This window comes from Bubalus bubalis, chromosome 11 (genome assembly GCF_019923935.1).
Source record: "Bubalus bubalis isolate 160015118507 breed Murrah chromosome 11, NDDB_SH_1, whole genome shotgun sequence".
In the NCBI taxonomy this organism is placed as follows: domain Eukaryota; kingdom Metazoa; phylum Chordata; class Mammalia; order Artiodactyla; family Bovidae; genus Bubalus; species Bubalus bubalis.
The window spans coordinates 71,360,153-71,386,320 of NC_059167.1; the positions used below are offsets into that span (position 1 = coordinate 71,360,153).

At 36.5% G+C, this 26,168-nt stretch overlaps 1 long non-coding RNA gene across 3 annotated transcripts in view; it reads left to right on the forward strand.

Annotated features, from left to right (window-relative positions):
• LOC112587869 overlaps positions 1-24,609 on the forward strand; it is a 224,504-nt gene extending 199,895 nt beyond the window's left edge. Inside the window, exons 4-6 of one of the 3 annotated variants that reach the window (XR_006542894.2) lie at positions 11,941-12,049; positions 22,738-22,815; positions 24,395-24,609. This is a non-coding gene — a long non-coding RNA (uncharacterized LOC112587869). Of the gene's footprint in view, positions 1-3,657; positions 3,969-11,940; positions 12,050-22,737; positions 22,816-24,394 lie in introns of those variants that run through there. The other 2 variants (XR_006542897.2, XR_006542896.2) reach the window with 2 other exon arrangements.
• Positions 24,610-26,168: the final 1,559 nt, after the last annotated feature.

Sequence of the window (26,168 nt, forward strand, 5' to 3'; positions counted from 1 at the left end):
TATGACAAGCATGCATATTAAAACTAACCAAAATGCTCCTAACTGTAAAATTAGGCAAAATGCCATGCTGATGTGCATAATCATACAGTCAACTAATTAGCATTTACCCTCTTGGTATTTTTTCCTTCTTTCCTTTCCTTTCCATTGAATGATTCAGTGTCTCAGATTCAGACTGAAAATAACATAGGTACCCATCGGTAACACAGCACAGATGATCCTATTATATTCTTGTTTCCCCAAATGCTTGACAGAGGACAACTGCCTTTGTTGAGATCACTGACAGGTTTTTGTTTTTCCTGGAAAAATCCTGAGAGACTTGGTCAGTCCTGGTGCTTGGTTAGAAAGTGCACTATGGCCTAAGAAAGACGCTTTTCTTTTTCAAGACAGTAGAAATCCAGGAATTTCTCTTGGTTTGGGAGAAGAAAATGGAGAAACAACCATCAGGAGCAAGTCTTGGTTTGGTATAGGGCCCCTGATTTCCTCTGTTTCCCATTTCCTCTATTTCTTTTCCAGTGTGAATTTGAAACATGGTGGGCTATATCTTGCCTTGCAGGAGATTCTTTTTTTTTTTTTTTCTTTTTTTTTTTTTTAAATTTTATTTTATTTTTAAACTTTACATAACTGTATTAGATTTGCCAAATATCAAAATGAATCCGCCACAGGTATACATTCTTAAGTGACTCTTTGGTATCAATAGGTTCATGGAGCTGAGTAGCCAGAACTATCCTAGCTGTGCTGTTGACATCCCAGCAAACTGCTGCAGATGTTCAGTTCTAAGACCTAGACTGAAGTAAGAATGGGATGCATACCACAGCCATCTATGAATGCATTGTTTTACATCTGTACAGCTTTGCTTTCCTATGAGTAAAACAATGACCACTGCTAATTTATATGCTTTCTGAAATTATTGCTTTTTTTTAGATAAAAAATGTGACTTCTTTGTGTCATAAAACTGCTGCTGGATAGATGCATAATATGCATATATCATTGTAACATTTAAACCAAGAAAGACAGTGAATTAATTGTATTTTAGTTAGATTAATTGAATGAAACTGAAGCTGATGAGATGGCTGTTTGGAATGTGAAACAAACAAACATGAAAGTATTGTTCTTTGATTGGTTTGCTGTTTAATGTATACTCGGGCATCTATAGTGTCCCAGTCCCTGACATTTGTTTGCTCAAAAACAATTACTCAATGCCTGCTGTGGACTAGGCACTGTGTTAGCTGTTTGGGTTATAATGATAAATATACATAGCAAGAGAAATGTGGAAATATCAAGAAGAGTTCAGGGAAAAATGAAAACTAAAACAAGAAGTTTAGGAATTTGACCCTTCACTGTGCTAAAAAATACTAGGAGACTTTGAGTTGTCTGACAAATGGAGAAAACTAAGGGTTGGCTTTGTAAATTCCTCCAAATGTTTGAAGTATGTATAAAACTTCGTGTTTACAGACAATAGTGTGAGTAGGTCATATTGGTTGCAAATAAAAATTGTGTTTTACTTGACAAACTTCTTGACTTTGTACCTAGCATGGGCTTTTAAGGAAGGATATGAATTATCCTCCTTCATTTGAAGAAGTGAGCTGTGGGCTTCCTTCCCACTCTGTCTTAGAATATTTAGAATTTGTCTGCAGAGAGACAGAAGGACTGGACCAGATGGTCCTTTCCAGCTTCACTGATTCTTTGATACACATGTTGGAAAACAGATTTTGTCCCAAAAGTAAGATGCCATTGCTTTATTCTTTATGACCTTTCTTTTCTTCTTGGTACAGAATGAAGCGAGGCTTAGTCAGAAAGACAGGAATGGAAGATGACAATTTCATAGAATACATACCAGATTCTTTTACCAATGAGGACTTGAGTCATTCATTGCACCACCCTCCTCTTGAGTGGTTAGGCCAGATTTCACTCAGAGATGAAGCAACTCATCTCAGGGACAGTTCCCTTCTATTGCAGTATTGCCCTTTGCAATGCCATAATTAAGGTTCTGTCACCGTTTGTGTTATAAACTTCTATTTCCTGAAATTTATAATCTAAAGCTGAAAATTCCTACTAGGCTGGATATTGGAAACTACAATCTGATCTTATTACCTGTTGCTTTTTTTCCCCTTTCTTTTTTTAAAAATAACTACAGCTGAGCTTAATGAGGGCCAGAAATGGAGAAAATTAGTGGAGGATTTCCCATTAAATTTCAACTCAGTTTTGCTTAATGAAGTTCCAGCTTGTAGATTCTGAGCCTTTGCATCTCAGATATATGCTTTAGAAGACAATTTAGAAATAAATCAAGTCTTGGAGGTTGTATCTCCAAGGAAGAGAGTGAAATAGTTGGCTTAAAACTCAGCATTCAGAAAACTAAAATCATGGCATCTGGTCCCATCACTTCATGGTAAATAGATGGGGAAACAATGGAAACAGTGACAGAATTTATTTTGGGGGGTCTCCAAAATCACTGCAGATGGTGACTGCAGCTATGAAATTAAAAGATGCTTGCTCCTTGGAAGAAAAGCTAAGACCAACCTAGATAGCATATTAAAAAGCAGAGACATTACTTTGCCAACAAAAGTCCATCTAGTCAAGGCTGTGGTTTTTCCAGTAGTCATGTATGGATGTGAGAGCTGGACTATAGAGAAAGCTGAGTGCCCAAGAACTGATGCTTTTGAACTGTGGTGTTGGAGAAGACTCTTGAGAGTCTCTTGGACTGCAAGGAGATCCAACCAGGCCATCCTAAAGGAAATCAGTCCTGAGTATTCATTGGAAGGATTGATGTTGAAGCTGAAACCCCAATACTTTGGCCACTTGATGCAAAGAACTGACTCCTTGGAAAAGAGCCTGATGCTGGGAAATATTGAAGGCAGGAGGAGAAGGGGACAACAGAGGGTGAAATGGTTGGATGACATCACTGACTCAATGGACATGAGTTTGAGCAAGCTTCGGGAGTTGGTGATGGACAGGGAAGCCTGGCGTGCTGCAATCCATGGTGTCGCAAAGAGTCGGACACGACTGAGCGAGTGAACTGGATTGAACTGGAGTTGTAGCTCATCTTTACCATAATGTTTCACCAAATACATTCTGAGGAAAGGCTATGAATTAAATAACTAAATAGTCCTTTCCTGAAATTTGCGAGTTTTGTAACTAATTTCTTAGCCATTTCTGAGCTGTCATACTCATTCAGCTTTATGACACACCTCTGAAAGTATGGTCCAAAGAGCATCTGCTCATGATAGTAAACAAATAGACCTAAAAAGTAAAGAAAATTTGTTGATGAGAACCAATTTATGCCTGTGTTGTTTAGTTTTGATAGAAGATTTAATTCACTGAATATTGCATTGCAAAAGCAGAGAACAAGCTATGTACAAATGCTACCCTAGTACTATTGATCTTTGAATCTAAAAAGGAAAATTGCAATCAATTGACTTCAACTTGGTTTAAAATAAATGATTAGGTGAATCTTTAAAAGAAGTTGGTACTTTTTCTTTGGAACATAAGTCTAGGTGTAAGAGAGGTAAGTAAAATTCACAAGGCTATAAAAAAACGTGAAAAGGATAAACATTCATTAATTCTTATCTCTTATATTCATGTCTGGATGTATCTGACCCCCAGACCTAAAAAACCTCTACAAATATCACTGTTCTTATACTTTTCCCTTTTTCTCCCCAGGTGGGCATCCCCAGCATTAAATGTGGATCTCTTTGCTTCTGAAGCTTTCAATTCTTTATTTTTTACATAAAACCTAGTATTATTTAAAAGTAGATTTTATTTTTTTAACAAATACATCAATGCATTTTTTATGCCAGAAGAGCGATATTTTATGTTTTTTTTATGTTCTCTTCTTTTCACTCCACATGAATAGGCTTACCAGTTTTATTTTTTATGCTCAGACCAACACAATTTCACGTTAAGCCGGACAAATTTATTCAACTCCAGTTCAAGCACTGATTTAAAAATAAATAAATAAAGCAAGATCAGGCTAGCTTTGGTTTTTTATATTTTCTTTTATAATAAATTCTCTCTTAAATGATGCCTATGTGTATATTCTGACATAATCATGGGTACAAATGTGCAATGCCTGAAATCTAAAATGACACTGGAATATCTTTTCTTGCATTAGCATTATTTTAGCATTCCTACAACAGGGAATGGTTTGGAGAAATACAGAGGCTTTCAGTTTATATATACACCTCTGATTATTATTCCAGTACCTCGAGTTACAGATCCAATCGCATATCATGATGGATGTATCTCTCAGAGCTCAAAAGAAGTGTTGGCAAAGAGAAGGACTCTAAATAAGGCAGCCATGAGAGCCCAAGATGTGAAATTGAAAATTGAATGCCATAGTGTTAAATGATGATCTAGTTTTCCTTTTGATTTCTACTGCAGTAATGGAGTCTATATGGCGTCTTCAAGTGTAGCATCATATATGAAAACCATACCAGGAATGCAGAACCACAATGGCTGTAACAGTCATGTTCTGTCTTAATTCCATTTTAATCAGTGGCTTCAAGAGCCATTTCCTAGGAGGGCAAAGGTGTCATTTATTAAAAAGAAATATATAAATCAGCATGTGTTAAAGAGGCAGAAAAATTAGGCAAAATGCTGGGAAAAGATGAAAGTGGGCCTATTGTTCTCATTTTATTTGAGGTATTGCGACACTGAGGCACAGTCAGACAGTTGCTGACACAATCCTGGGGATTTCAGGGCAGATATTGGCAGTTGATCTATAGAACATTCTTAGAAATGTATTTTCATTGGAGTAAACAGAGGCACGGTCAACAGCTGAAAACTATTCTACATTGAACTTAAGAAGCAAACACTGACCTGGTTTTCTTGCATACAGATGGGCTTATAATGGAAATGTTTGGTATACAACAGAAGTTAGTAGACTCTTTTGGCTTCATACCTGGTTGAAAGTAAAAAGGAAAGAATGACAAAAAGGAGATGAAAAAGAGTCATTCACTTGAGATATGGTACTATGTTTTCAGGAGTCTAAATTTAAAAAGAGAGAACTCTTCACTAAGGTAAAATGTATTTGATATTAACAATATCATGCAAGTTAATGTATTAAAAATGAAGAGGTAGGGAGGGAGAAAGGAGGTACTGGTGGATGTAGGTGTGGCATGAGAGTGCTGTGGGTTGACATAAGAGGTTCTCATTAAATGAGGGATCATACAGATAGAGGGCCCTACAGGCTTCCCTGGTGGTTCAGATGGTAAAGAATCTACCTGCAATGCAGGAACGTGGGTTTGATCCCTGGGCAGGGAAGATCCCCTGGAGAGGTGAAAGGCTCCCAACTCCAGTATTCTTGCCTGAAGAATTCCATGGACAGAGGAATCTGGCAGGCTACAATCCATCGGGGTGCAAACAGAGTCAGACACAATTGAACGACTAACACTTTCACTTTCAGGGTGCCCCATAGGGGGAGAAAACAAAAGTCAATTTTTGTTTTGTTCTCAGATTTGCCTAAAGTTTGCCTTGAACACGGTTCTGGTAAGTTCTAACAAATTGCCCTTAAAATATCAAAACTTTGTTGATTTCTTTTTCAGATAAATATACTAGTTAGTGGGCCAATGATGGATCCAGAGCTTGGCTGTCGGTTATGAACTGTCAGCATCTTTGCATGTATTTTCTTAAATGAGGGAATTTAATGGTGTCTGACATTTCTCTACCTTATAAAATGCACTGTATCACAGGATAAAAACTATCTGTCCACTTCTAAGAACTCCAAGTTAAATTGGACAATATCACGTTTATATCTCCTATAGCCCACATGAAAAATTGATAATCATTTTTAATACTAATTTGTGGAATTTTTGGTTAGAATAGTGAGTCAGGTCAAAACCAGTTTGTGAAAGTTGTTATTACCTGCTGCTTCCTTAGAATCGGTTGCTAAGTCTCTTCAGTGATTTCCTTCACAATGTGATAGTTCTAGTGTTCAGGGAGTAATCTGGCAAGAGAAGTGAAGGAGAATCTTTCCCTTGAAAATAAATATTTTCATTTATAATGTGCCTGAGTAATTCTCAGAGGAAAATCCTGGAATAAAAATCCAAGGCCTTAGTAGTCTATATCTATATATCTATATGTATATCTGCTGCTGCTGCTGCTAAGTCGCTTCAGTCGTGTCCGACTCTGTGTGACCCCCTAGGACGGCAGCCCACCAGGCTCCCCCGTCCCTGGGATTTTCCAGGCAAGAACACTGGAGTGGGTTGCCATTTCCTTCTCCAATGCATGAAAGTGAAAAGTGAAAGTGAAGTCGCTCAGTCGTTTCTGACTCTTAGCGACCCCATGGACTGCAGCCCACCAGGCTCCTCCATCTATGGCATTTTCCCGGCAAGAGTACTGGAGTGGGGTGCCATTGCCTTCTCCGATATGTATATCTGCCTGTTTCTATCTCTATCTATCTAACTAGCATCCATTTTCTCCCTTTGCAGCTTTTGTCATATACTGAAAAAATATTGTGATCTAAAATTTTCTTCCTTTTGCATTCTCCTTTCTGTAACTTATAGAATTCTCAACATGAGAACTTATTTTTCTCTTTCAAAATGTTCATTAAAGCACAAATGACTTTCTCCCTTTTGATGTTGCCAGAGAAACTTGAGCACTATGTAATTAAGCTTCTGTTTTAAAGTGTTTCTCTCAACAAACACTGGCTTCTAGGGCTAAGACTGCATAATAGACGTTATTAACTGTACATATAAATAGGAAATGTGTCCTGCAGAGCATTATATTTGCTGAATGAGTTTACTTTATTCCAAAGTCATCTCTTTTACTAATGACTCATGGATTTTCTTTCCATTATTTAAAAATAATGTAATCATAGTCTATTCTGTAATAATTTGACATATCTTATATTCATATCCGAGCCTATTAATTAGAGACAACATACGTATTTATAATGTGCCTGTATTATTGAAGTTAATCCCTTTAATCCTATTTGAATGGCCAGATAAGAATTAAGCCCTTCAAACATCTTAATAAACAAACATTTAAATTCACCTATTTCCATCTTTGTCCTTGGCACCTATATGGAAAGCTTTTATGATGAGAATTGATAGAAGCAGTAAATAATCAATCTGGGAAGAATAAAATGTGAATTATTTTTCTTTGCAAAGAAGCTATAGATATTTACAAGAGTTCTCCCAGTCTACAGAGGTAGAAAGTCAGATCATAATTTTAAAGAGTTTAGTCACGTCATTAGAAATTAATGATGCAATTATTCTGAGGGCTTAGGATAGTTGTAGGGCTCCTAGTATGAACCTGTGTTTCTTACAGAATAAGCAAATGCCTCTTTGAAGCCTTTTTAGCCCAAGTCAACCAGGGCAGTACAAGGCCTTCAGGTTTCTCGGAGGGTCTTCCAGCCTCGGCATTTACTAGCACAAAAATAACAGAGAAGCCGTGTTGAAGGCAATTTTAGATTCTTTTCCTGACACTGTGATCTGCACACATGCTAGGTCACTGAAAACAGGAGAGGAAGCAGTTGTTTTTCCCTGCTGTGAGCAATGGGTTTGAACATACTTCACACTGTTCGCATGCTGCGTTTTTCTTTCCCTCTTCATTTCCCTATAACACAAATGTAAACTGAGCTCAGGAAAATCCTCTGGGCCCTAGAAATAACACAGTCTATCCACATATGGACGGACTATCTTATTTCATTTCTTTTCCTCGAATTATGCAGAGTGAGACAATTAACTAAAGATGAATGTTTTAGACCAGAAAGAACTGAACAATGGTTGGTATTCATTTATTTTTATTTTGAAAATATTTAGGTTATAACATATAGAAAATTTGAGATATATAAGTAAAGTAAAAAAAAGAAAACCATCAATAATTCTCAAACTAAAAGGTAACCACTTTTAATTAGTTTTATTTTCTTCCAGGCTTTCATATGGCTTCATCGCTAGGATCATGCCGTCACAATATCATTATGTCTTTTTTCACATTATTAAATAGCCTTGAAACCATAGTTTTAATTAACTATTGATAGTAATTAATAATTTCAACATAACCTGAACCTCTTATTTTAGATTATATTGGCAACATAATATTGGAGAAGTAGGAGAAAACAAGCCACAGTCACCATCTTAAGTAAGGAAAATTGTCTAGTATCGCTTGCTTCACAATTTAAAAATTTTTTCATTCTTAAAATTATAAAGGAGGAAACAAGTTGACCTTCAATGTCACCTCATAAAATATATATATATTAACATTTTAAAATAATAAATACAAAAAGATTTACATTTTCAGGCAATATAGACAAAAGATAAGATAGCAAGTAAACCTTATTACCTGTTTGAGACACACACATACCACTTATGCTAAAGGGATATAAAGGGATAATATATTAAATATGTTATCTATATGGGTACGTCAGATTTTACTGTTCAAACGTTGTTTCTGCTTACTCAGCATCCTTTGCGCCTTCTGGTAACACATCTACTACATTTACTTTTCCCAGTGGAGCACCAGGTCTGTGTTGCCTTATGGGGGATGGGAAAGCTGACCTTGCCTCCTTCCATGCCACAGGAATGAACATAAAACACACGCACAAAACTAACTTTCCTCCATGAAATTTAAGACTACTGAAAGAGAATCTTTCTTCACCTGGAATTGTGAGCAGTTAAGACCTGAAGAAATCTGGAGGTGCTGGTCATCTTGTCTGCCGCTTATCAAGACCTTTCCCCTGTTATTTCGTTAGCTAACTGCAAATATATAGGTCAAAAAAACCAATAATGGCCCAAACACAATAGAAGTTTGTTTGTTGCTCACATACAATTGAAAGATGGCTTCAGGGTGGAAACGAGTAGTGGGAAGAAATCTGATCCAAATATCAATTTGGGGACCCAGGTTGTCTAAGGTTTTGCTGCCTTCAGCAACAGGTTTTCAGGAATACCTGGGCATGGAGGATGGTGTGTGGAAGGTTTGGGGGATGCATCCCTAGCAGTGGCTCCCATCACTTCTGCCCACATTCTACTGATGACGACTCAGTCATATGGCCACATTGAGCTGCAAGGAAGGCTGCAAAACACGGTCCAGCTGTATGAACAGGTTTTTTTGAGAAGCCAGAAGTCTTTTGCCATGGTCTTCCATTTGGCAGATATTGCACCATTCAGCTAAAGTTCAGGATTCCTCCATGTTGCACACACCTTTCCATCAAGTCCACATGTGATTCCTAAGCTTAGGTAACCCTTCACTCCAACCCAGTATTTAATAGTAAAGCAAGAACAAGATGACAGTGATGTAAGAGCGTAGCTGGGATTGTCTACGTACTTGATTGACAAACCATGGCTTTGGTTTAACTTCTCCAAATTTGTTAAATGTCCTCTATCTCCTTAGTTAGGATACGTTCTCTCTTGGTCACTCCTGAGAGGTTATTCTTGAGTTTTTAATAATCTCTCCAGTTCAATTCAAAGTCCTGGAGCCAAGAAGACAGTATTTCAAGAATTTTTAAATGAACACTAATAAACAGTTAAATATGTTGGCCCATATACTAGGGACTTATGGCAAGAAACTCCTGGAGCTTCTTAATGCAGCTCTTCCTACAATTTCTCTCCTTTTTCCCCCAAGATCTTTGTATGATTGGTTTTTAGCTCTTGACTACAAGTAATGTTGCTTCTCCTTTTGGGGGAGGAGAATGAATTCTAAGATTATGAATATTTCACATCAGTGCTCCATTTTCTGCTGTTCCAAATAAATCAATGTAGGGAAATTCTAAATTTTTCCTTCTTCTTCCTGTGATCTTTTGCTCATAGGTAATAGTTTTCTCAGGGAGGAAAAATAGTTTTTCCTCTACTCTTCTGAGTTCTTGCTTCCCAGATAGCTTCGTGGTAAAGAATCTGACTGCTATTGCAGAAGACTTGGGAGATGCAGGTTCCATCCCTGGGTTGAGAAGATCCCCTGGAGGAGGAAATAGCAACCAGCTCCAGTATTCTTAGACCATGGGGTCTCAAAGAGTTGGACACAATTGAGTATGCATGCATACACACGCAAGTCTGAGTTCTTGGCTGAGATCCCCTGTAATAAAAGATAGATTAACAAGAGAATGAATAGAAGTTTATTAACATATATACCTCATATGTATATGGGAGATATCAGGAAAACTGAGTAAAATTCCCTGAAATGGCCTGAATCACCATCTTAAATATTGTCTTCAGTTCAGTTCAGTTCAGTTGCTCAGTCGTGTCCAACTCTTTGCGACCCCATGAACCACAGCACGCCAGGCCTCCTTGTCCATCACCAACTCCTGGTTTTTACCCAAACTCATGTCCATTGAGTCAGTGATGCCATCTAACCATCTCATCCTCTGCCGTCCCCTTCTCCTCCTGCCTTCAATCTTTCCCAATGTCAGGGTCTTTTCAAATAAGTCTGCTCTTCACATCAGGTGGCTAAAATTCTGGCATTTAAGCTTTAACAGCAGTCCTTCCAATGAACATGCAGGACCAATTTGCCTTAGGATGGACTGGTTGGGTCTCCTTGCAGTCCAAGAGACTCTCAAGAGTCTTCTCCAACACCACATTTCAAAAGCATCAATTCTTCTGTGCTCAGCTTTCTTTATAGTCCAACTATCACATCCATACAAGACCACCGAAAAAACCATAGCCTTGATTAGATGGACCTCTGTTGACAAAGTAATGTCTCTACTTTTCAATACGCTATCTAGGTTGGTCATAACTTTCCTTCCAAGGAGTAAGCGTCCTTTAATTTCATGGCTGCAATCAGCATCTGCAGTGATTTTGGAGCCCAGAAAAATAAAGTCTGACACTGTTTCCACTGTTTCCCCATCGATTTGCCATGAAGTGATGGGACCAGACGCCATGATCTTCGTTTTCTGAATGTTGAGCTTTAAGCTAGCTTTTTCACTTTCCTCTTTCACTTTCATCAAGAGGCTCTTTAGTTCTTCACTTTCTGCCATAAGGGTGGTATTATTTGCATATCTGAGGTTATTGCTATTTCTGCCGGCAATCTTGATTCCAGCTTGTGCTTCTTCCAGCCCAGCATTTCTCATGATGTACTCTGCATATAAGTTAAATAAGCAGTGTGACAATATACAGCCTTGATGTACTCCTTTTCCTATTTGGAACCAGTCTGCTGTTCCATGTCCAGTTGTTAACTGTTGCTTCCTGACCTGCATACAGGTTTCTCAAGAGGCAAGTTAGATGGTCTGGTATTCCCATCTCTTTCAGAATTTTCCACAGTTTATTGTGATCCACACAGTCAAAGGCTTTGGCATAGTTAATAAAGCAGAGATAGATGTTTTTCTGCAACTCTCTTGCTTTTCGATGATCCAGCGGATGTTGGCAATTTGATCTCTGGTTCCTCTACCTTTTCTAAAACCAGCTTGAACATCTGGAAGTTCACGGTTCACATATTGCTGAAGCCTGGCTTGGAGAATTTTGATCATTACTTTGCTAGCGTGTGAGATGAGTGCAATTGTGCAGTAGTTTGAGCATTCTTTGGCATTGCCTGCCTTTGGGATTGGAATGAAAATTGACCTTTTCCAGTCCTGTGGCCACTGCTGAGTTTTCCAAATTTGCTGACATATTGAGTACAGCACTTTCACAGCATCATCTTTTAGGATTTGAAATAGCTCAGCTAAAGACAAAAAAAGATATTGGAGTAAGAAACAAGCAGTCCCCAAAAAGTGCAAAGAGGAAATGTTTGCAATAAGATGTCATGTAAATATGTAAGTATTTCTGGCATTATATATGGAATCTTTCAGAATTACTTATTTTACATTTAATTTTTGTTAATGCATTTGTAAATCCAGTTCTGATTTAATGAAATTAACAATCACTTTAGTCTTTTATACTCTGACTTGTATTTCTTCTTTGATTTACTGTGTGATCATCAGGAGCATGATTTTGAGTAAGTTTTTCTGAAACATAGTAAGGTATTTTTAGAGTCTTCTGTTTGAGAATATATTTATTTTCATTTTCTTTGTCCAAGAAGAAATATGTTGGCAGATGATGGAATTCTTGGATCTCATCCTTTCTCTACTCAAACCTCTTCAAGATAAATCCATTGTCTTCTGGCACATGATACTGAGAGAAAAGCTAAGGTTGGTCTAATTTGTATTTCTTTGTAATTTTTTTTTTTTTCCTCATGGAGACAATTGGTATTTACCCTTAACATTCAAAAGTACTGCCAAGATATTTCTAGGTATTGGGTATTTACAATACTTTGACAATTATAAGATGTACTTTTTAAAACAGTTTCAACATCTCAGAAATTAGGATACACATTGCAATCAATGACTAGAAAGGATTATGTCATAGTATAACTGGCAATGTTTTGTTTTCTTTTGTAGTACAGTTGAATGATACGTTTTAGACTCAAATGGAATCTCCAATTTGATGAAATAATAAATTACAGTTTATACCATTATATTATGTTTATATCTATCCCCCCCACCACTGCCCTAAGGGACAATATGTAATTGAGTGTACCTCTGCTACTGTCCTTTATCCTATTCATCTCTTTGACCTATTCCTCTCTTTTTCCTGTCTCATATATGAATGCTAATATTTTCTGTCTCATATGTGAATGCTAATTGGATTTTTTACCCCCTGGATATGTTTATATGTAACCCTGCTGCTGCTGCTGCTAAGTCGCTTCAGTCGTGTCCGACTCTGTGCGACCCTATAGACAGCGGCCCACCAGGCTCCCCCGTCCCTGGGATTCTCCAGGCAAGAACACTGGAGTGGGTTGCCATTTCCTTCTCCAATGCATGAAAGGGAAAAGTGAAAGTGAAGTTGCTCAGTTGTGTCCGACTCTTCATGACCCCATGGTCTGCAGCCTACCAGGCTCCTCTGTCCATGGGATTTTCCAGGCAAGAGTACTGGAGTGGGGTGCCATTGCCTTCTCCATATGTAACCCAGTTATTTTTATTTATGTATTTTAGTTGATATTTTTAAAAAATAAAATATAATATAATACTTTCATATGGTAAAACTTTCAAATAGCATTGAGTATAATATTAGCATAATGTAATCTTCATATACATAAATCTGCCACATTCTTTTTTACTGCTGTATATTACTATTTTTAGCCTTTTATATTATAGAAATTTACTTAGTCATTCCCTAGAATGAATGAACATTTGGATTGTGCCTAGTCTTTTGCTTTTGTAAACGATGCCACAGTGAACATCCTTGACATAAGTTTTCCATTTCCACAAATTATAACTATAAAATAATTTCTAGAAGTGAATTGATAGGTCAAAAGTTTATGTTTAGTTTAAATTTATATAGATAGTGTCAGTGGCCTGCCAGCAAGTTTATGACAGTTTTAATTTCTGGCTATGGCCTTTGAACAAAACTTTTATCCCTGCTGTTTGCCAGCATTGTATGTTATTAAGCTTATTCCCTTTTCCTGAATTAAATTGGAAAGCACTATCCAGTTTTAATTGTTTCCTTAATTTTAAGGAAGAGAGTTTGAGCAATTTTCATAAATTTCTAATTCATTGATTTTTGTTCATGTCCATTATATTCACAGTTTTCTTATGTGTAAGAACTTATTAATTTTTTTCATCAAAGTACAGTAATTTTTATATGTTTTTTAAGCTTTGTGACTTGCTTAAAGCAATATTACCCCAAGATTATTTTTTAAAATAATGTTCTAGTACTGTGATATTTTTATTTTTTGCTTACGTTACTTGATTCCATCTGAAATTTATTTTAGTATATATAGTACAGATTATACTTTTTGTAATGATAAACTGAACTTCCAACACTATTTGTTATATAACTAATTACTCTTTTTCCCACTGTCCTGATTTAAAATGTAATATTAATTACAAGGACTGCCCTGTAGCTTAAATGGTAAAGAATCTGTCTGCAGTGCAGGAGACCTGGGTTCAATCCCTGGGTTGGGAAGATCCCTGGAGAAGAGAATGGCAGTCCACTCCAGATTCTTGCCTGGAGAGTCCCATGGACAGAGAAGCCTGGCAGACTACAATCTGTGGGGTTGCAGAGTCGGACACGACTGAACATTATGTGCCAGATTAACCACAAACTAATACTGAATAATATATTTCTACTTCTAAACTCTCTATTCTCTTCAGTTTATTGCTGTTGTTTTCATTCAGTTGCTAAGTCATGTCAATTCTTTGTGACCCCATGGACTATAGCAGGCCAGGCTTCCCTGTCTTTCACTATCTCCCTGAGTTTGCTCAAACTCATGTCCATTGAGTTGGTGATGCCACTCAACCATCTCATCTTCTGTCACATCCTTCTCCTCCTGTCCTCAGTCTTTCCCAGCATGAGGGTCTTTTCCATTGATTCAGCTCTGCACATCAGGTGGCCAAAGTATTGAAACTTCAGCTTCAACGTCAGTCCTTCCAATGAATATTCAGGGTTGATTTCCTATTGGATTGACTGGTTTGATCTCCTTGCTGTCTAAAGGACTCTCAAGAGCTTGCTCTAGCACCACAATTAAAAAGCATCAGTTCTTCAGCACTCAACCTTCTTTATGGTTCAGCTCTTACATTCATACATGACTACCGGAAAAACCATAACTTTGACTAGACAGACCTTTGTTGGCAAAGTGATGTCTGCTTTTTAATACTCCATCTAGATGTGTCATAGCTTTTCTTCCAAGGAGCAAATATTTTTTAATTTCACGGCTGCAGTCACCATCTGCAGTGATTTTGGAGCCCCCCAAATTAAAGTCTGTCACTGTTTCCATTGTTTCCCCATCTATTTGCCATGAAGTGATGGGATTAGATGCCATGATCTTAGTTTTTAGAATGTTGAGTTTTTAAGCCAGCTTTTTCACTCTCCTCTTTCACCCTCTTCTAGAGGCTCTTTTGTTCCTCTTCACTTTCTGCCATTAGATTAGTATCATCTGCATATCTGAGGTTGTTGGTATTTCTCCTGACAATCTTGATTTCAGCTTATGATTCAGCCAGCCCAGCATTTCACTTGATGTACTCTGCATATAAGTTAAATAAGCAGGGTGACAATATACTGCCTTGACATACTCCTTTCCCTAATTTGAACCAGTCCATTGTTCCATGTCTGGTTCTAGCTGTTGCTTCTTGTCCTGCATACAGGTTTCTCAGGAGACAGGTAAGGTGGTCTGGTATTCCCATCTCTTTAAGAATTTTCCACAGTTTGTTGTGATCCACACACAGTCAAAATTTTAGCATAGTCAATGAAGCAGAAGTACATTCTTTTTGGAATTCCCTTGCTTTTTCTATGAATCAACAGATGTTGGCAATTTGATTTCTTCAGTAGATCTACTATATATTTTGGATAGATTCGAGTTATACAAGTAAAAAAATGGAGCAGTAATGTGCTAAAATATTTAAACAAGTAATCTTGGGGTAAGGCTGGGTAAGCATCTGTTGTAATTTCTGTAGCTTTGATATGTTTTATTGTCTTAGATGCATCCTCTACTTAGATGCTACCCTGATCCGCCCAAAACTTGCATGACCGATATTAGGTACCCATCTTCTTTCCAATAATCTTGATGCTATTTATATGAAAATCAGTTTTGGTTTATATACTGATTTATAGAGAATTTCATCCATCTAGTATTAATTTATTTAAAAACGGCCCTTATCTTTCCAGTCTCTCACCTCTTTAAAGTCCTTTAATAACTTAAATGACTTTCCCCAAATAAGTCAGCCATATTTCTTGTCATATTTATCTCTAATTTGGCTTTTTTTCTCTTGCTACTTCATAAAATATGATATTTCCTTTCCTAATTGTTTCTAACTCACTTGTGTATGGGAAACTATTGATTTTTGTTTCTAACACCTTGCTAAATTATTATCAAGACTTAGTTGATTTTTCAATTGATTCTCTTGGAGTTTCCCTATATATAATCATATTATTGGCAAATAGGAACAGTTTTCCCCTCTTTTCTCATATGTGTATCTTAAGTATTTCTTTGATTCAGAGTGGCCAGGATTTGTTCTGGTTGGTTGGTATAAAATATTTTTTTTTAATTTTATTTTATTTTTAAACTACATAATTGTATTAGTTTTGCCAAATATCAAAATGAATCCGCCACAGGTATACATGTGTTCCCCATCCTGAACCCTCCTCCCTCCTCCCTCCCCATTCCATCCCTCTGGGTCGTCCCAGTGCACCAGCCCCAAGCATCCAGTATCGTGCATCAAACCTGGACTGGCAACTCGTTTCATATATGATATTTTACATGTTTCAATGCCATTCTCCCAAATCTTCCCACTCTCTCCCTCTCTCACAGAGTCCATAAGACTGTTCTATACCTCAGTGTCTCTTTTGCTGTCTCGTACACAGGGTTATTGTTACCATCTTTCTAAATTCCATATATATGCGTTAGTATACTATATTGGTGTTTTTCTTTCTGGCTTACTTCATTCTGTATAATAGGCTCCAGTTTCATCCACCTCATTAGAACTGATTCAAATGTATTCTTTTTAATGGCCGAGTAATACTCCATTGTGTATATGTACCACCGCTTTCTTATCCATTCATCTGCTGATGGGCATCTAGGTTGCTTCCATGTCCTGGCTATTATAAACAGTGCTGCGATGAACATTGGGGTACACGTGTCTCTTTCCCTTCTGGTTTCCTCGGTGTGTATGCCCAGCAGTGGGATTGCTGGATCATAAGGCAGTTCTATTTCCAGTTTTTTAAGGAATCTCCACACTGTTCTCCATAGTGGCTGTACTAGTTTGCATTCCCACCAACAGTGTAAGAGGGTTCCCTTTCTCCACACCCTCTCCAGCATTTATTACTTGTAGACTTTTGGATCGCAGCCATTCTGACTGGCGTGAAATGGTACCTCATTGTGGTTTTGATTTGCATTTCTCTGATAATGAGTGATGTTGAGCATCTTTTCATGTGTTTGTTAGCCATCTGTATGTCTTCTTTGGAGAAATGTCTATTTAGTTCTTTGGCCCATTTTTTGATTGGGTCATTTATTTTTCTGGAGTTGAGCTGTAGTACTGGCACAAAGACAGAAATATAGATCAATGGAACAAAATAGAAAGCCCAGAGATAAATCCACGCACATATGGACACCTTATCTTTGACAAAGGAGGCAAGAATATACAATGGATTAAAGACAATCTCTTTAACAAGTGGTGCTGCGAAATCTGGTCAACCACTTGTAAAAGAATGAAACTAGAACACTTTCTAACACCATACACAAAAATAAACTCAAAATGGATTAAAGATCTAAACGTAAGACCAGAAACTGGTATAAAATATTTTTAAAAATATTTTATTTTATTTTTCTTTCTTTAAAAAAATTTTTTTTTCATTTAAGTCTGTATTTTATTTTATTTTATTTATTTATTTACAATTTTCCCCACTCTATTCCTTTCTTCAAAATATATTTTGGATACAATATATGTTCAGAAAATTAAGCCATCACATTCTCTATGCCATGAAAACATGAGAGATACTGTTACCAGACCAAATCAATTGGATGAATAACAACATTGCAGGAAAATAATTATATACATTTCTTTTTTTTTTCTCTCTGAGCTATTTGTACCTTTTTTTTTTTTTTTTTTTTTTACTTTACAATATTGTATTGGTTTTGCCATACATCAACACGCATCCTCCATGGGTGTACATGTGCTCCCCATCCTGAACCCCCCCTCCCACCTCCCTCCCCATACCATCCCTCTGGATCAGAAGAATCAATATAGTGAAAATGAGTATACTACCCAAAGCAATCTATAGATTTAATGCAATCCCTATCAAGCTACCAACGGTATTTTTCACAGAGCTAGAACAAATAATTTCACAATTTGTATGGAAATACAAAAAACCTCGAATAGCCAAAGCAATCTTGAGAAAGAAGAATGGAGCTGGAAGAATCAACCTGCCTGACTTCAGGCTCTACTACAAAGCCACAGTCATCAAGACAGTATGGTACTGGCACAAAGACAGAAATATAGATCAATGGAACAGAATAGAAAGCCCAGAGATAAACCCACGCAGCTATGGACACCTTATCTTTGACAAAGGAGACAAGGATATACAGTGGAGAAAAGACCATCTCTTTAACAAGTGGTGCTGGGAAAACTGGTCAACCACTTGTAAAAGAATGAAACTAGAAAAGTTTCTAACACCATACACAAAAATAAACTCAAAATGGATTAAAGATCTAAACATAAGACCAGAAACTATAAAAATCTTAGAGGAGAACATAGACAAAACACTCTCCAACATAAATCACAGCAGGATCCTCTATGACCCACCTCCCAGAATATTGGAAATAAAAGCAAAAATAAACAAATGGGATCTAATTAAAATTAAAAGCTTCTGCACAACAAAAGAAACTATAAGCAAGGTGAAAAGACAGCCTTCAGAATGGGAGAAAATAATAGCAAATGAAGCAACTGACAAACAACTAATCTCAAAAATAGACAAGCAACTCCTGCAGCTCAATACCAGAAAAATAAACAACCCAATCAAAAAATGGGCCAAAGAACTAAATAGACATTTCTCCAAAGAAGACATCCAGATGGCTAACAAACACATGAAAAGATGCTCAACATCACTCATTATCAGAGAAATGCAAATCAAAACCACAATGAGGTACCATTTCACGCCAGTCAGAATGGCTGTGATCCAAAAGTCTACAAGCAATAAATGCTGGAGAAGGTGTGGAGAAAAGGGAACCCTCTTACACTGTTTGTGGGAATGCAAACTAGTACAGCCACTATGGAGAACAGTGTGGAGATTCCTTAAAAAGCTGGAAATAGAACTGCCATACGACCCAGAAAGCCCACTGCTGGGCATACACACTGAGGAAACCAGAATTGAAAGAGACACGTGTACCCCAATGTTCATCGCAGCACTGTTTATAATAGCCAGGACATGGAAGCAACCTAGATGTCCATCAACAGATGAATGGATAAGAAAGTGGTGGTACATATACACAATGGAGTATTACTCAGCCATTAAAAAGAATATATTTTAATCAGTTCTAATGAGGTGGATGAACTGGAGCCTATTATACAGAATGAAGTAAGCCAGAAAGAAAAACACCAATATAGTATACTAACGCATATATATGGAATTTAGAAAGATGGTAATGACAACCTTGAATGCGAGACAGCAAAAGAGACACAGATGTATAGAACAGTCTTTTGGACTCTGTGGGAGAGGGGTGGGGGGATGATTTGGGAGAATGGCATTAAAACATGTTTAATATCATATAAGAAACGAATCACCAGTCCAGGTTCCATGCAGGATACATAAAAAATATTTTAAAAAGTATTTTGCATATCACTTCTGTCTTACAGGACACATTTCTATCGCTCACCAGAGTAGAAGGTATATGTGGTTCATGGTGAAATTTATAATTTTAATTGATTTTGTTCCATGATTCAGCATGTATTTCTCTGATTTTCACTAGCTGCCTTCAACTCGATCCTACTTTATCTGGCATTACCTCTACCTGTTTCCTCCATAGATGGCTTACTGGAATTATTTCCTTTGGCTCTGCCTTCACTTTGTGCATCATGGTGTGAAAAGGCATTGTTTGGAAAAATTTGTTTTGCTCAACCATCAGATCTATTCTAACTGAAGGATCTCTGATTGGGCTTTGGGACTTTCATTGATTTGGCAACCAGAATCTTCAAGAAATACTACATCCTGTAAGAGAACTGTAGAATTTTGTGCATGCTCCCAAGCTGCTTCTTCAATTCCATCCTAAATTCAATACATTTGGCAGATTTGTTTTTATATAACCTGAGGCCTGGGATGGTGACTCTGTCCTCATTTCATAAGGATGGATTATTGTTTCTATGTTTTTATTATTTTAGTAAATGATAGAAGTGAAGGGAAAATGAAATGATGGCACAGTCTTCATTTCTAATGCAATTGGTTTGCTGTCTACTTTATCTTTTAATAATACTTCCTTTCATCTTATCTGCTTTGATAAAATTTATATTTTCTTCTATTTTATTGAGAGCACAAACTAATACATTCAAAAATGGATATATTCTTAATTTTTCTTACATTATGTTAAAAATATTTTTTGTAGGTTTTATTCCCTCTGTTTCTTTGGATCAGTTTTTTCCTTTCTTTTGTATTCTAGATTTTAAGATATATATTCCTTAGCTAGTTTTTTTGTTTGCTTTTCTTATGCTTAAAAATGGAGAGAATTTGATAGGTTCTGCCAAACAGCAGACTGTGTATAATCTCTTCGATATGTTTTATGGTTAATGTGTGGATGGGGTGGAATGTTAGAATATACTGTGGGTTTTTTGCTGGAGAACAACATGATGTTCATAGCCCCCAGCAAAATATGTTGTCTAGCAGGCCTTTATTTAATGCAGCTTGGCTGGTTTGAGGTGAGATTAGCTTTGCTGTTGAATGGTATTTGCTTTTCTCTTTATTGGCTGGTGCTGTAGCTGTTTACATACCAAAGGTCTATAGCAATATATAATTTTTAATTTTCTGAGGCAGAAATTTGACTATCCCTTACATTGTCTCAGACAGTGGTTTGGCCCCACGTGAGCCAACTCACCATTTTAACATCCACATCATAAAAGATCTCTTTGGTTCTTTGTACATTCCAGTCCAAACAAAGTAAGGTCACTGAAGTGCAAAGCAACAGCAATAACTTTTTGTGGTTGTTGTTGGTATAAATGGCCATCCTTGAAATGGATTCCTACTGCTTTCTAAATTATTTTAACCCTGCATTTATAGGATTATTAAAAGTTTTGAAAGGCTTATTGTGCTTTACTGAATTTCAGTAGAGAAATATACACTAGCATGGAGTTAAAAAAAAAAAAAGACTATTTAAGGTTTGGGTATTATTTTCTCCTGTGTAACCATGATTTTTCCTAAAAAAAATTCTTGAAAATTTTCTATTTATTCAGAAATGAATTATCTAATTTATTTCTTGGCTCAGTTTTGTGCCTCTTGACTTTGTTAATATCCCTTTAACTCTTTTACAGTTCTATCATTTGAATTTACATCTGGGTTGAGCAAAGGAAGCAAGAAGAGAGGAATTTGTAGTCATTGCTTTCGTATGTTGATGTATGGTCTTGCGTCGGTCTCACCAACACTTTGAAATGTTTGGACCTATTTCTCTACTACTAGGAATAATAAAAAGGACCCTCTTATGTTTGCAGATGATATTTTTCTATTTCTCAGTGATTATAAGACTTTCATCTTGGCTTTGAGATGTTAAAATCATTTACAGAAGTGTCAGAGCTGGTGCACAAATATATTTAACACAACTCTCCTTTTAAATGGAAATTTTCATAACAGTTGAGTTGGTGCCTAATTTGATTCTCTGTCAAATGTCTATGGTTTAGAGTAATCCATGCCAGGGTTTTACCTCTGTTTTCCTAAGTAATCAAACATTGTTTGAATGTGCAAGTTAGTTTAATTCTCTTTTCAATCATTGAGCTATAATGTCATTCTGTGATACTCTAACATAAATGATGCCCTCTCAATGCTGCTACCCTACCTCTGGGAAGTGAATCAGAATGACACGTTCAACCTCTGTCCACACAGGCAAAATGAAGTGCAGAACTGAATTAATTAGCCAGATATTTCAGATAAAAGGAATCTACTATTGAAGAGAAAGTAGGAGTTTGAGGCTAGAAAAAAGTTTTTTCCTCCAGTTGGCTAAATTCAGCAGATAACTGCTCAACTCACCAGATAATTGGCAGCCAGTCTTTGTGGGTGTAGGTGTCTAGTGTTAGTCTTTTATGTATTCAAATTCTTGGAATAAAATCCTATTAGAACTAGAGTTACTCTTTCCAAAAACTCTACTCTATTCTCCCTGAATTTAACTTTTTCCTCCTGACAGGTCAGTCCTCTTTCCTTTCAGTATTACCTAATTCATCAAGAAGGGCTGTTGATATTTAAAGATACTCTTCCTGAAATGCCTCTCATAATTTTTTTTTTAAAGAGAGAAAAAGAGACGTTCTTTTTTATTTTGAAGTCTACCTCTCTCTTTTTTCTAGGTAGGTAATAACAACATCTCTGAACTTCATCATTGGTAAGGTTTTTGGAAGAAACCGTTCTTTTTTCCTAAGTAAACCAGATAAGTTAAATTCTTCTTGAAATTAAAATCATCATTTGGACATTTTAAAACATGCCTGGATTTAATCAGTGAAAGCATAAATAAAATATAATGGTGGTTGATAATGAGTAGATGTCCCGTATTTTCGAGTATTTACCATTTAACTGGGGTTCAAGCCCAAATGGAATAAACCCTGAGAATATTCTCATGAATATCATATTTTCCAGACTAATTTGAGGGAGAACACTTAGAAAATGGGTAAAATTAATCAGGTCTTGTGGACCAGAGCAAGAAAGCCTTGGGAATCATTATTTAAAAGGGCAAGTTTGTCGCTTATCTGACAGAAGAAAAGAAGCAATTTTTTGTAGCCAAGAGTATCAAATAGGAAAACTTAGGAAAGGAAGGGCAGCCAGGCTATATGAAGTCACAGAAAACAGAGTTAGTCTGAAACAGTAGATTTTACATCTAGGAGAATAAAGGAATTGGACAAAGTGTTCAGGAGCAGATGCTGTTCTGGCTCTTTCATTGACATGGGTTTTCTGTGGATTTAAGGCACACGTTTCCAAGGTGGCCACTGAGCCACATGGCTTTGCCGCTTCCAAGATGCTGACATAAAGAGAAAAGCAGGTGCTAAAGTAAAACTTACACAGATCTGGTCATAAATGCCTAAATGACAATTCCTTAGGGTTCATGTTTTCTTCTTCTCTTGGGTCAACTTGAAACTAAGACACTCTGTTTTAATTTCTTTAGGTGTAAAGCTATCCAGAAATGAGTACCTTGGGACCCTTTTAAAGCCAATAGCCAACCGAGCAGCGAATCTGTTCAAAGGTACATTTCCTATGAGATGCATACTTAGCATGATATACCGAGAAGGACCATGAAAATCACTGTGGCTGTTGAGAGGAAATGGTCTTCTAACATATTTGTATAGCAGGTATTAAAAAGGGAGAAGTTTTGTTTTCTGTAATAGAAGCTGCAAAACAGCTAACAAGAGTACATTTTTATCTATTTTAATATATGAATACAAACCAAAATGACATGGAATATTTGAACAGTAGCAAAGTTAAATTTTTTTTTTTTTTTTTTTACAAAATAAAAATGTTCAGCTCTAGCCATAGATGACCCAAAACTTAGTGATGAGGACTTTTTGAATCATCATATTTTTAGGTTTGCAACTCCAGAAATACTGAAGAAAATTTGTTCTATTCATTTCTTCCATGTGCAACTACTGTGTTTAAAACGCTGGGAGGAAACCAAGATGAATCTTATACAAATCCTGCTCTCAGGAGACTTACACAGTACTAGAAATGTGAAAGCAAAAATAACCAGATGGTAATTAAGTGCTATAAGAAATTAAGTGGGATTGAGGAATGGAATAAGGATTGGAATACATATGTAACAAGCAATGAATTTTTTTCACCTGGGTGGATCCCTGGCAATATAATGAAGGAAGTGAAATTTGAGCTATACATTGACTACTAAGTAGCGTTTAAGCAAACAAATAGAAAAGGAATCAATCACCTTCTAGGCTGAAAGAACAAGCATGGTCTATTGGTTCCTCTGCTATATACCATCATAAGTTCAGTGCTTGGCACATAGTAAGTGTTTAATACATATTTACAGACTGATTTACTATCTAAATCAGGTAAACTATTTACTTAGCAAAACAATAAAGTAAGCAGAAAGGAGATGAAGAAAATAAGATGGGAATACAGGCCTCCCATAATATCCCAATATCGGTATTTGGATTTTATTCTCTAGGCAATAGGGAGTCATTAAATATGTTTATTTTTTAATTATGTCATTTAAGCAAGAGGAGATGAGCAATTGTGATTTTAAAACTGTCTGCTTTCACAGTGGGAGTATGTGTGTAGATAAAGGTGGAAAAATTGACAGGGAAAGAAGATTCTTCTCTGTCATGTAAACTATAATCATACAAAGAATCAGATCCAATCAATCATTTTTTATAGAAGAGGGAATTTGGGGCAGCAGATTTTAAATATTCCTCTTCCACAAACTTACATTTTCCTACTATAGTGTCTGACTTGATGTCATGTCTTTAAACATTCACAGTATGGACTTTCAGATATAGCCCTATTATTATTAAATTTGTGTTTGTATGCCTATGTCTACCTGGTAGACTACACATTTTTTAAAGTCAAGGAATATATCTTATTGACTTGGTATCTTGGGTATCTTTACATCCTTGATGTTCAAAGTCTGTGGAACAACTAAATGAATAATAGATTTTCTGATGCCCTGTGTACATTAGAATAGAGAGATGCTGTTAGCTAGAGCATTAGTCATACCACCAAGAAGTCAGTTCTGTGTGTTAATCTCAGGGAACTTTGTTGATTACATCTGCCTGTGACCAGTAATTCTATTCTCCCCTTGCTGTCAAAATCAGGTTCCTGAGCTTCTGCAAGTCAGACGATCAGTGAATCAGTGATTCTTCAAAGCAAATGCCATCTTCTATGAGAGTAGGCCTTCTCCAATCACATCCTGACCTCATCACACCTGATTTTCCAAATGGTTCAAATTAGAAAGTAATTTTTTTTTAATGTTAAAAGAGAACAGGATAATAAACAAAGGTACCTGAGTTCCAAAAGGAGCAACTTGGACTAAATGAAAAGAACTTTCTAATAACTGCCATGCACTTTCATCATATTCTGAATTTCACTCTTTGAGATGTCAAGAAGCTATCTGTTGGCTTATAAAGATTTGAATAACCTCAATGAACTGGGGGAGTCTTGGTCCATACTTACTCTTTAATTCCATGACACAGTAATTTTTTTTATCATTTAATTTGCTTTCATGCTTTACTCACTAATAAAGGCAAGCTTTATAAATGCATTCATGGGCAAAATAGGTAACAACTTCAGTATGGGCCCTATTAGCCATGTCAGTACAAACTCATATAGTGAGAAAAGAGAGCATTTTATTAAATATCACCTGAAGACAGCAGAAGAGAAAACAGCAGAAGAGAAAAACAGTCACTGAAAAATTTAGTGCTGAGGAACACACACTATATTTTTCACCATTTGCCATATTTACTGAAAAATCAATGGCAGATCTCCCATACTGTGACTATGATGTGACAAACTCTTATTGTAGGTTCACATCCCATTACACCAGTTCATTTGTGTAAAGCTTTCTGCTGGATTGGCAAATATTAGTAGCATTGTCAGATAGGAAACAAAAGCTGGAGTCTTCCAAGGGTGAGAGGGAAAGGGGGATCTCTGAGAAAGGTGATATTTAATTATTGGCTGTATTTTTGTATAAATATTATATTCAACACAAGATCTAAGATTCTTTAACAAGATACACATGATCCAACAAAAGAGAATCAACAGTTAAAATAGATGAAGGAATTAGAATAAAGGAGAAGAATATTAGAAAGATTAAAAAAAATTGGGATTGCAAGTAGTATATACATCAAATGTTGCAGGTTTTTTATTCTTGAGTGAATTGGGCCATGGATGTGACTCTGAAGTTTTGAGCAGCCAACTTAAAGGAGACTCAGTCAGCTTTATGATTCACAGTATTTAATGAGATAAAAACAAATCAGGTCATTGCCCATGAATATTCTAATTTTTTCCTCCATTCTATGCCCAGAGATAAATTTCTCTTATGGATTCCCAAGGAGAGCCCTGAAACATGGGAGACAGTATTCTTACAGTATTTTCACAATGAGCTTACTTATAATTTTTTACTACACAGCCTGATAGAATTATACCCCAAAGCAACAAAGTAACAAATCTTTGGGGAACTAACAGAATGTGCTTGAGGGGTGATACTTGCTGCTGGAATGGCATAATGAAATATAGAATATAAAATATACTAGGAACTGGATGGGCTCTGTATCCTCTTGAAGTGATTTCCAACCTCTCTCTTTCTCTTCTTCTCCCTCTCACTGTATCTGTGCTGCTCTCTCTCTCATTTTTACTTTTTATTTTTCATTAAGCTTGAGATTTTTAAGTACTTGGTCTAGGTAACTGGTTAGCTTGGCTGAGCCATATACTTCAACTGTTAGTCCCGCTGGGAATGGGATTAACGTACTTTTATGAAATTGAGGAGCAGCAAATACATATACCTGAATAGGCCACTCTGCTTCCCCACAGATGTGAACCCAGCATATGCTAGCATTTTTCTCAAGAGGAACAATCTCTTTAAGGATACGG